Here is a 13,063-nt window from a genome sequence, read left to right as displayed (position 1 = left end):
ATGGCCAGCTAACCAAAGCATTTTTTTTTTTGGTCAAATCAGCAAAATTCATTCGGAATGGAGATCTGGTACTTACAGCCTGGCAAACTACTCTTAAGCCAATGTTTTTCAATCTATGCAAATTTAAGATATGGGATGATATGCTGGCTGGAGAATTCTGGAGAATTCCATATATCTTAAAATTGCAGAGGTTGAGAAACACTTTTCTAAAGAAGGATTCTTTCCAAAGAAAGAATTTTAGAAATTATCAAAGTTGTCCATTCCTGATTTATTTTGTAAGCTATGGTTTAGCAGAATCATCCTCCCTAAATTGAATGATTAATTTCCTGTAGATGCATGTATGACTGCAATCATATTTTTAGAACTTGCTTTGTGGGGATGGGATTGGGGAACTAGATCTTGTTCACCAGTTGCTTTTGAATTTATTTATTTTAAAATGGCTGAGCAACAAATGTGGGCATTGATTCCAGCATTGTGAAAATGTCCATTTATGCAATAAGCTGGAACCAAAGGATTGTGGGAACCTCTCCATCTCAGCTATGTTCCTGTATGGCACCTTCCCAAGTGCAAGCATGCTGCAAGAGTTATTTTGTGCCTGATCCATTTCATGAGAAATGGGTGAGATTTTGTAAATTGGCTTAAAACATGTTGTCCTTCAGGTTCAGGGTTCACCGACAAAACCGCGATGGACAAATGCGCGCCGACAAAACCGCGATGGACAAATGCACGCCGTTAAAACCGCTAATTGATTTTCGACAAAAGCGCGGCGACAAATGTGCGCCGACAAAATCGCATCATCAACAAACTACATAGTGGGGCGCGTATACGTACGTTATAACCCTAACCCTAAATTTTTTTCGATTTTATTGTGCTTGTAATCGCGCTTTTGTCGTCGCAATTTTGTCATCGCGAATTTGTCAGCGCAATTTTTTTTTAAGTAATCTTTATTAGTTATACATTTTTGTCGCCCACATATACCATAAGTTCCAGCTAAGGTAATGTTCCGTTTCTCCTTTGTCCCTCAGCCAACCCGTCATTCTGTCCATTTCTGCACATTCATAGATCTTTTTAATTATAGCCTCTTCCGATGGTATAGTAGTGGATTTCCAATATTGTGCATAAGTTATTCTTGCGGCCACAATTATATGTAGGCTCAAATGCCATATTGAATTGCTCGTGTTTTCTGGTTTAATGCTTAGTAGAAGGTTCTCGGGTCTCCATTCCATGCTTGCCCCGGTAACCTCTTTTAGCCATTTTTTAATCCTTTTCCAGTATTTCGTGGCCTCAGTACAGGACCACCAAATATGGTAGAATGTGCCATCTTTTCTTCCACATTTCCAACACAGTGGAGATAACCCAGGAAGCGCGATTTTGACGTCGTGTTTTAATTGCCACGATTTTGTCGCATATGTCTATCACGCAATTGTCGGGTCACGAGGTTCAGGACACAGAAGCTCATAATCACTAGAGTATGGTGGAAAATCGGAAAATACTAATCCTCAATGAGACAAGCATGTTCTTTAGGGAATTTGTGTTTATTTGCCTCTGGCTTCAAGTCAGGGCCAATGACACTAGTTTTAAGATGCTTAATGAATATTGAAATTCTGATATTTAAAATGGAATGGGTCCCATTGATTTCCCATTCGGTGTCTCACATAATTAACACTTTGTACAGTAATCTCAGATCATTTGTGTGGGGAAACATTAGTAACACGCAAACAATGTAGGCATTTCACTTGTATGTACTAAGAGTGAATTACCCAGAATCAGCCTGACACTCAATTCAGCAGCCTCTGCAAGGGACTGTTTTATTATATGAAGATCCTCTTGAGGTTCTAGAAACACTAGAATTGTATATTTCTGCAGCAACCACTCATGAGCTTCCCGTTCCACATCAGTTCCACCACTAAATGTGAACTTCCACTTCAGATTAAATATGTCAGGACCAATGTCAGATATTTGGACAACTTCAAAGTCAAATAACCCAAGGCAATCTTCTGATCACACCAGTGTAAGACCATGACATTTGGGAATTTAATAAAATACCCCGTCCTGCATTGATCTTTCCCTGAATCTTTTCACTCTGCCCTTTCCCTACCCCTCGCCCAACTACTTGGAAATGAAAAAAAAAAATTCACAAATTGCCCCATATGTTTTTTTCCTTTGGCTATTAATGCGCAATTCTTCATATAAAAATAATATTTCACATTTTTCTGGCAATGTCGTGTTTCTAGATGACATGACTTTTTAGCACTTCAACTTCCCACCCCCTCCCAGCATTCATTAATATAACATTGTAATTTTACTGCAATTTTTACTTAGAGCTATATACCTTCTACCCCAGTAAAACAAACGTGAAAATTTCCCTGTGACCATTTCTTTATTTATCTCTATAATATAATCGCTGATTTCTTTCAAGTGCCGTTTTGTTGGATTTCATTTGTTACGTATCCTATTTCTCTCTCTCTGCTGATGTACTGTACATTGTAGATCTATTTCTGTGTGCGCTGTGAGCATGTATGAATGCCTCCTTGCTAAGTCCTAAGATTACTGAAATATATTACCAAACTGAAATTGCACTTAAAAGGCAAATGATGACTGCAGTAACATCTACTCATCCAAATTGACACAGTGGGAGATATATTTGTGAAAATATTAGAGAACCTGCTTAACCTTCTTTAACTGGCATTCATAAAGGAAAAAGCCAGGTTCAGTGTGGTGTTTATTTCCAGAAGCATCCAAGGGAGCAGAAGTGTTCTTAAAAAACAGTGCGTGAGGTAGCCCAATACATCAGGGGTAGAATTGAATTTCTAATAAAAAGAAAGAAAAAAAGCAAATAACTTAAGAGGTGTCTTGGTAGGAAAGAAGTAACAATGAAACTTTTCTTTCAGAAGTGAGGTAGTGAGAGAATAAGTTATAGTACAACTGTTCTACCTACACAGTGTAATATTTATGCTACTATTATTTAGATTCTCATCACTTAGCTTCTGTTAACTACTTTGACCACAAGGTAACTGTGCAAAATATATAAATGTGATAAATAAATTAGCTAATATTACTCCTGATGGGGTGAAATCACTAGTATGCTATACAATGTTTGGTTAGGATTGAAAAGACCTAGTTCAAATTCCTTTCAAGATTATGCCTCCTTACCTTAAAGAATTACCAAGAACATGTGTTTGTGTTTGTGGTAGTGTGTTTGTAGGAGTGGGGAACACGATTTTCTACCTTTATCTATACATCTACCTACACACCTAACTACCAATATATCTCTTTCTTTCTTTCTTTCTTTCTTTCTTTCTTTCTTTCTTTCTTTCTTTCTTTCTTTCTTTCTTTCTTTCTATCTATTACCTATCTATCATCTATCTATCATCTATCTATCATCTATCTATCATCTATCTATCATCTATCTATCTATCTATCTATCTATCTATCTATCTATCTATCATCTATCTATCTATCTATCTACCTATCTATCATCTAGACGGTAACAATATCTTAATTAAATACTAATATTTTAACTAAATCTAAGCCCAAGAGAATTGTTCATCTATATCTGTCTGTCTGTCTGTCTGTCTGTCTGTCTGTCTATCTATCTATCTATCTATCTATCTATCTATCTATCTATCTATCATCTATCTATCTATCTGTCTATCTGTCTATCTGTCTGTCTGTCTATCCATCTATCATCTATCTATATCTATCTATCTATCTATCTATCTATCTATCTATCTATCTATCTATCTATCTATCTATCTATCCATCCATCCATCCATCCATCCATCCATCTATCTATCTATCTATCATCTACCATCCTATCTATAATCTATTATCTACAGTATCTGTCTAGGTGTTCAATGCTTTCCTTTATGAAAATAATTTTTTAATATATAGCCCTTGTCTATTCCTCACCCACACCCGTTCATTTAAAGACTGATCAGAAATCTAATTACTGGCAAACCAAGGTGTTCACAGGTCTTTTTTCTATGCAAATCACCTCTCTTTTCTAGCTCCAATTTGTTATTTTTTTAAAAAAAGTCCATTAAAATGTCAGCATCAACTTCCCTTTGTATGTGTCAAGCTAAGAGGCACGGCTGCCCTGGAGAGAAGTTAGAGAATATCACTTCTAAGTAGAGATGGATGGCGCACCATTTGCCATCTCCTGGCTGGATGCCCTGCCTTTCTTCATGTCAGCTGTTGGTCACATCTGAACCATATGTCTTCATCCAGCCACACCAACCCTGGTAAGTGGAACAAACATACGAAAGAGGACACAGCGAGCCCCTTTTGGTCTCATTGGTATTTCCTTTATACAATTTCTCAAGCCTGCTGTTGTCTTTAATGCCAATCCAGGTCCTTGATTCTGGATGAGAAATATTTGGAAAGGGATAAGTGGTTTTCTGCCAACTTTATAGTGCTTTATGGGGATTTATTACAAGATGTCTAGTATGCAAAGGACATTTGGAAGAGTGCTACTGGATTTCAGGATGTTCTCTGTTTTTATCTTCATATAGGAATTTCACGTATGAATATATGAAGGATGAATGGATCAGAGGTGGGTTCCTACCGGTTCGCACCTATTCGGTAGAACCGGTTCGTCAAATCTACTGAACTGGTTAGAAGAGGTTCCACCAGTGGACCCGGAAAGCAGGCCACACCTACAGAAGAGGTTCCAAAATTGTTTGAAACCCACCACTGGTGCTTGGATATGATTATTCTACACTATCATGCTGATATTTATAAAACTCAGTGCCTCTGTGAAAGGTAAGGGTGACTACTGCGTTTGTGGTGCAATCAGAACATTGCGTGTGTTGAAGTTGTTTTAACGCAAACCAAAGATGCCTTTTAAAAAACAAGTTTACATCCTATTCTTATGCAGGCCAGTGCTGTGTGTGAGGTAATTTAAGGTGGTTCTGACAAGTGTCGTCGGCATCTTCATATCCGGTCACATGGGCGGCAAGCCACTCCCATCCAGTCACATGGGCGGCAAGCCACTCCCACAAAGGAGGCCACACCCAACAATTTTTGAAACCCACCACTGGTTCAACCCAAACCTATGACAAAAATAGTCTTTGCATTTTCAGAATGTCGAAAGCACTTTGGACTGAAATCTGCCACCTCAATAAAGATGAAGCAAACAAAATAACTCGAAATGCAAAAGAAGGGAAAATGGCTTTCTGTTGATTGTGAAAAACAGTTGAAGCAATGCCAGAAACCAAATGCCAATAGATACAGGAGAAAATCTGTAAATACCGAGTTTAGAAGACCCAGAAGAAAGTGAGAAGAAGAAAGGAGAAGGTAACAATATCTGAATTAAATACTAATATTTTAACTAAATCTAAGCCCAAGAGAATTGTTTAAGAAAGTTACATAAATCAAGGAAACCCTTTACCCAAAGAAAGGCATGGCAAAATACAAAGAAGGAAAAGATTTACTGGTGAAAAAGATAGAAAAAAAGTAGGACAAATATATGGAAGAATTTTATGCAGATAAATAAATCTCAAAATAGATGGTATGTGCAAAATGTCTAGAATCAGACATTCTAGAAGGTAAATTTATATGATCCCTAGATACTACTAATAACAAAGCTAAGTAGAAAATGAAATACCAGCCAAACTGTTTAAAAGTTTACAACATGATGTGTTTAAAGTGCCACTTGTAACTTGTAAGCAGATACGGAAATCACAGCAGTGGTTAAGGGGGGAAAATCAATCTATGTTTTAGAAGCAAAAAAAGGCATAAAGGAATTTTAAATCTGCAAAACGTTTGCACTTAACTCACATGTTTGTATAATTTGAAATGCAGACTTCAGCTTGTGAAGCAACAACTACTATGTGTAGTTGGTAATCATAAGATGATCAGTGATGCAGGATGGAACAATAATTATATTTTATAGGGCATATTTCCAGCTACTACCTGGGAGAGAAAGACTATCAGAGATCTATGATACATGTGTGTTCACTCATCACTTCTTTAACTTCCAAAATAGGGTGTGTGGGTATAAAGAGCCGAGGTGGTGCAGTGGTTAGAGTGCAGCACTGCAGGCTACTTCAGCTGACTGCAGTTCTGCAGTTCGGCTGTTCAAATCTCACCGGCTCAAGGTTGACTCAGCCTTCCATCCTTCCGAGGTGGGTAAAATGAGGACCCGGATTGTTGTTGGGGGCAATATTCTGACTCTGTAAACCGCTTAGAGAGGGCTGAAAGCCCTATGAAGCGGTATATAAGTCTAACTGCTATTGCTATTGCTAAATCTATTCATATGACTCACAAACAGGGATTTCATACATTCAGAATAGCCTATGGTTTATCTATATGCAATATAAATAAATTGAAAGGAAATAAAAAAAACTTGGTGTATGATAGCATCCTTTAGATCAGGGATCCAATCTTGGCAAATTTTAGACTTCATGGACTTCAACATGCTGCTGGCTGGGGAATTCTGGGAGTCCCCAAGTCTTAAAGTTGCCAAGGTTCGACAGCCCTGTTTTAGATATTTTGTCTTTACTTAGCAATTTTTATTTTATTTTATTCATTTAGCATTTTAATGCTACTTCCCATCATGCCATACAAAATGTGTTGTATGATAATAGCAATAGCAATAGCAGTTAGACTTATATACCGCTTCATAGGCTTTCAGCCTTCTCTAAGCGGTTTACAGAGTCAGCATATCGCCCCCAACAATCCGGGTCCTCATTTCACCCACCTCGGAAGGATGGAAGGCTGAGTCAACCTTGAGCCGGTGAGATTAGAACCGCTGAACTGCAGATAACAGTCAGCTGAAGTGGCCTGCAGTACTGCACCCTAACCACTGCGCCACCTCGGCTCTTTAAATAAATGGTCTTCTTCCTATTGTTAAAAGTCTCCCCCCGCTCCCGGCACATTAGTTAAATCGACATCAAAGTTACAGAAAGGCTTAATATTTCTTTTGCATTCAGGTGTGGGGTGGGGGGGCAATTGTGCTGATTTTTTCGTATTCTTCCCACAAATGGGATTCAGAAGCAAGTGTGGCGTTTCTCTTTACTTAAACATCTAGGTCATGTAAAAATGCCAGTTCCTCAATCTTTACTACATGTTCACTGTCTAGTTGTGATTTGCTGTCCTTCTGCTATCTAAAATCATGTTCTGTTGATCTAGGACATCTGCTTTGGGATGGCATTTGGTTCCTTAATTTGACTGTGCCATTTGCACATCTATTTTGGCTCTGTTGGGCTTGAGAAACATCTGATTGCTTCATTATATATACATATATATATGTTTTCTGAGGTTTTCGCGGGTGTTAGTATGTAGGTCTCTAGTTGTTCGGGTTTTCTCCCGCGTAGAATTGGAGATGTCTTGGCGACATTTCGACGAAGTCTCATTCGTCATCTTCAGGCTGCTTGAAGCCTGAAGATGACGAATGAGACTTCGCCGAAACATCGCCAAGACATCTCCAATTCTACGCAGGAGAAAACCCGAACAACTAGAGACCTACATATATATATATATATATATATATATATATATATATATATATATATATATATATATATATATATGTGTGTGTGTGTGTGTGTGTGTGTGTGTGTGTGTGTGTGTGTGTGTGTGTGTGTTAATTTGTGCTGATAAATAAATAAAGGGAGACTAGTATAGATCTATTTCAAGCTATTTAGCTCTCATCAGCTTGAAATAGATCTATACTAGTTTCCCTTTATTTATTTATTTATCAGCACAAAAAAAAAACACAAATATAACGAAGGCAACAGTAAAATATTGGGTTTCTGTCGTGATGGACGCTTGTGACGAGCCGATTGACAGATGATGGAAGCAGTTACCTTCCTAGAAAATTTCTAGTTACTGCAGCTTGCAATCATATTCTAAATAAAGTTTAAAGTGTTGTTTAATTCAGACCAAAATAACTATTGGCAACTTTATTACTTTGACCATTTTAATTCTGTAACACAATATGTGCTTAAAAATCAGAGGAACACTTAAGGCCTAAACCATATTTTAAACTAATCTTTTAGGAAGTCAGTCATACTGAACTCAGTACAACCTTGTTTTTCTGAGTTCAGTGGAATCTATTTCCTCATAAATTTGCTTAGGACATTAGATGAACTGCTACTATTTATTTTTGAAAATAAAAGAATATGCGCTGCAGCATCATTCAGTTTTTGCTTATCTGTAGAGATTCTTAGTCACCCAGGTCATGGTTGTCCCAAAGGTGCTTTTTCAGGAGGCAACTGGACTTCTTTATTTTTTCTTTCGAAAGTGTTTTGCTTCTCATCCAATGAGAAACCCAACCATCTTGGATAAGAAACGAAACATCTTCAAAAGAATGAACAAGAAAATCCAGTTGCTTCCTTAAAAAGCTTTGTCTTCTTTGGGACATTTGCTGAGAATGTTTTTATTACGACTTATATACTGGACTTTTTAGAAAAGTTGTTACAATTCATTCTGCATGGTCCATGTCTCTTGGTAAAAGTAAAGGTTATGCTTGAACATATGTGCTAGTTGTTTCCAACTCTAGGGGGCGGTGCTCATCTCCGTTTTAAAGCCGAAGAGCCAGAGCTGTCCAAAGATGTCTCCGTGATCATGTGGCCGGAATGCAGAGGTGGGTTCCTACCAGTTCACACCTATTTGGTAGAATCAAATCTACCAAACCGGTTAGAAGAGGTTCCACTAGTGCACCCGCAGGCCACACCTACAGAAGAGGTTCCAACATTTTTTGAAACCCACCACTGCTGGAATGACTAAATGCTGAAGACGCATGGAACGCTGTTACTTCCCCACCAAAGGTGCCTCCTATTTTTCTACTTGCATTTTTACATGCTTTCAAACTGCTAGTTGGCAGAAGTTGGGACAATTAACAGGAGCTCACTCTGTTACTCAGCGCTAGGGATTCGAACCGCTGAACTGCCAACCTTCTGATCAACAAGCTCAGTGTCTTAGCCACTGAGCCACCATGTCCCTTGATGTTCATGTGCCTTACTCATGTATCTTGAGCATCCTTAATTCCTGATCTTGTTATTCCTTATTTTTACAAATGAGTATAGTAGATCTCTAAACCAGTGTTTTTCAATCTTTTTTGATTTGATTTGAATTTGATTTGTTTATTTATAGGCCGCCCTTTTCCCTGAGGGGACTCAGGGCGGCTTACAATCAAAAAAGGGAAGGGGAGTGTAGGACAATACCAAAAAGAGATGTGCACAAAGTAAATTAGACAGTAAAACTCAACATTCACTCAGCATTCGGGAGGGGCGAAAATAAGATTATCCCCAGGCCTGACGGGCTAGCCAGTTCTTGAGGGCTGTGCGGAAGGCCTGGACGGTGGTGAGGGTACGAATCTCCACGGGGAGATTGTTCCATAGTGTCGGAGCCGCAACAGAGAAGGCTCTCCTCCGAGTAGTCGCCAGTCGGCACTGACTGGCGGATGGGATACGGAGGAGGCCAACTCTATGCGATCTGATGGGACGCAGGGAGGTAATTGGCAGAAGGCGGTCTCTCAAATAGCCAGATCCACTACCATGGAGCGCTTTATAGGTGGTGAGTAAGACCTTGAAGTGCACCCGGAGACCAACAGGTAGCCAGTGCAGCTCACGGAGGATCGGTGTTATGTGGGCGAACCGTGGTGCGCCCACGATCACTCGCGCGGCCGCATTCTGGACTAGCTGAAGTCTTCGGATGCTCTTCAAGGGCAGCCCCATGTAGAGCACATTACAGTATTCCAGCCTAGAGATCACAAGGGCTCGAGTGACTGTTGTGAAGGCCTCCCGATTCAGGTAGGGCCGCAACTGGCGCACCAGGCGAACCTGGGCAAATGCCCCCCTGGTCACAGCTGAGAGATGGTGGTCAAAAGTTAGCTGTGAATCCAGGAGGACTCCCAAGTTGCAAAGGCACACTTTTTTCATGAAAAAAATCACGAGGCACACCACCATTAGAAAATGTTAAAAAAATTTAACTCTGTGCCTATATTGACTATAAAGACTTATGACTATAAGTCTTTTTCCCACGGCACACCTTACACTATGTCACGGCACACTAGTGTGCCGCGGCACAGTGGTTGAAAAACACTGCTCTAAACCACTCTGCAGAAAACTATGATATAAACTTTTGTATATCATACACACTTTTCATCCAAATCCTACTTGCCTGAAATGTGTAACTGATATCCCAGTTTGGCACTGGCATTTTCTGTTTGTTTTCCATTTTTCTGAGTCTTGTTCAGCAGCCAACTGTTCACAAAGGGAAAGACCTATGAAAAAAGCATCCAAAAACTGGATTTCACTTATGACCTATTTGGAACAAAGAATTTCTTTCCTTCCAGAATTTGAGTCCAAGGTTCTTTCCTTCTTTATTCCCCCAGAGGTATCAAAGCGTGTTTAGGGGTGGGGGGGCAGCTGCAAGAGACAACATGCTACATAGAAGACAACTGCATTCAGGGAGACAAATGAATTTTATTCCTGATAAAAATTTGACTGATTTTCATTTCTGGTATGGAGATAACACTTATTTCTTTGGTTCCACCGTCCATTGCTAGCACTTTACATATATTCATGGTTTATGTTTTGGCCACAGTTTCTGTCAATCCTCTAGTGTGTTGAAATGTTTATTATATATTTTGATTTGATTGGGATGGATTGATACATAACAGATGCCCCTAAAAAGGCAGAGAATCAGATTAGTAAAAGTAAAGACATTTGTCCTTATTTTCATTGTTTGTTTATTTATTTGTTTGTTTTGGGAATTAAATAAGGGATATTTAAATTAAGCTGCCTAGAGTTACCCTGGAGTAAGATGGGCTACCAATAAATAAAAAATGAAATATAAATTAAATTATAATAATAAAATAAAATAAAATAAAATAATAAAACTAGAATAAAATAAAATATAAAATTAAAATAAAATATAAAATTAAAATAAAATAATATAAAATTAAAATTAAATATAAAATTAAAATTAAATATAAAATTAAAATAATAAAATATAAAATTAAAATTAAATAATATAAAATTAAAATAAAATATAAAATTAAAATAAAATATAAAATTAAAATAAAATATAAAATTAAAATAAAATATAAAATTAGAATAAAACATAAAATTAGAATAAAACATAAAATTAGAATAAAACATAAAATTAAAATAAAACATAAAATTAGAATAAAATATAAAATTAAAATTAAATATAAAATTAAATTAAATATAAAATTAAAATTAAATATAAAATTAAAATTAAATATAAAATTAAAATTAAATATAAAATTAAATTAAATATAAAATTAAAATAAAATATAAAATTAAAATAAAATATAAAATTAAAATAAAATATAAAATTAAAATAAAATATAAAATTAAAATTAAATATAAAATTAAAATTAAATATAAAATTAAAATTAAATATAAAATTAAAATTAAATATAAAATTAAAATTAAATATAAAATTAAAACAAAATAATAAAATTAAAATTAAATTAAAAGTAAAAAAATGTATGCACATATAAATTCATTACACCATACATTAACAATCCTTCAGGGGGAAAAAAGAGCAGTGTTATATTAGAGCCTTTGATTGGCCAGTGCCATTGCTATTCTGCTCAGTTAACTGCTTAATTTCATTTAGATAAGGAAGAGACTGGACATGAATACCTGGACTCATCTATGCAATTCTTTTGGCAACAGTTCTGAATAATTCCACTTTCTTTATGTATATTAGATTTATGAGAGAATGTCTGCAGTGCAGAAATTGTAGCCCCATTACATTTGACCCATTACAATTAATCAATTGTCAGTGCTGGATCAAACGTAATGGGATAATCTCCATAATCTCATAACTATAGAAAGTTTAACGTGGTCTGCATTTTGAAGAACCCCTAATCCCTCCACTCTTTCCTGGAGTAAAAAGTTGGCCATAACACCCTTAATGCAGATTGTACATTTTATGGCATAATAATCTGAAGTAATCTGAGAAAAAAGACCCCCACGCTTTATACAAATATTAAAGCCCCCCCAAAATTGTCTAGTTGTCATGCTGTTCTTAGTAAAATGAACTCACAGGTGGATATATAAATCAAATGTAACAGAATAGACCTATAACTGAATTTATTTAAATCTGAAATGGAACTAAGTACTACTAATAAAAAGAGGGTAGTGGAATTATTGTACATAGTTATGATTATCTGGAATTAAAGGCTGAGCACTCCTACCAGCCAAATAAATAGTCTTCAATGAATACTCCTACAATATTTTCAATTTCCAATTTAATGGATTAGATGGATGACACATCTAATACAGGATGCTATAATTTTTAACCCGTGTATTCAATTAATTATAGATGCAGATTTAGAAAGAGCCATCATGTGTTCCTTTTGGTTTCTAGTGTTTCTTTAGCTAATTTCCCTGATAATGATGATTGAGCATTCATCTTATCAAATGTACCAATCGATTATTAAGTAATGCCATCTGTAATTTTTAGAGGTTGCTTTTAGGATATGAACAGATTATGCAACATTGATCCAACCACACGTGGTACCATCGAAACGTGGTTTGAATGGGACTTGTAATGAATTGCAGCTTTCTTTTTTAATAGTTATACATCGAGCCTTATGGTTATGAGTCATTTTGACATACTTTACTACTGTCGTCATGAATAATTTCATTTCCATTACTCACATGAGTAAGAATTACTTACATAAGAAAAGGCTTACAGCCTCCGAGGGCTCATCATTGAATGTTTAATTGAAACAAAACAACATATGGTTTTTGTAACTACATTTTCACCATCATCAAAATGACATGACAACAATTTTGCTTCGTTGTTGTTCTTTCCATTTTTACTATGAAATTTGAAGGTACATAAATATCGCTGTGGCACAAAACTCGTTTTACATTTACAAGAGATAAAACCCCAGTAAAGAATTATGAACTTGTTCCCAGATGTCAAAAAGAAAACTTAAAAAGATTGTGGGACATCGTTTTCCGTTCAAGAAGCAAAAATGGGAAGATTTCGATCCAGAGTTTTCAGGACAATCCTTTGCTGATAAAACTCATCCTCAAAACATGATTGTTATTATTTTTATCAGTGGTTG

Source organism: Thamnophis elegans, chromosome 10 (assembly GCF_009769535.1).
Source record: "Thamnophis elegans isolate rThaEle1 chromosome 10, rThaEle1.pri, whole genome shotgun sequence".
Taxonomy (NCBI): domain Eukaryota; kingdom Metazoa; phylum Chordata; class Lepidosauria; order Squamata; family Colubridae; genus Thamnophis; species Thamnophis elegans.
The sequence above is the reverse complement of the archived record's forward strand: the minus strand, read 5'-3'. Positions refer to the sequence as shown.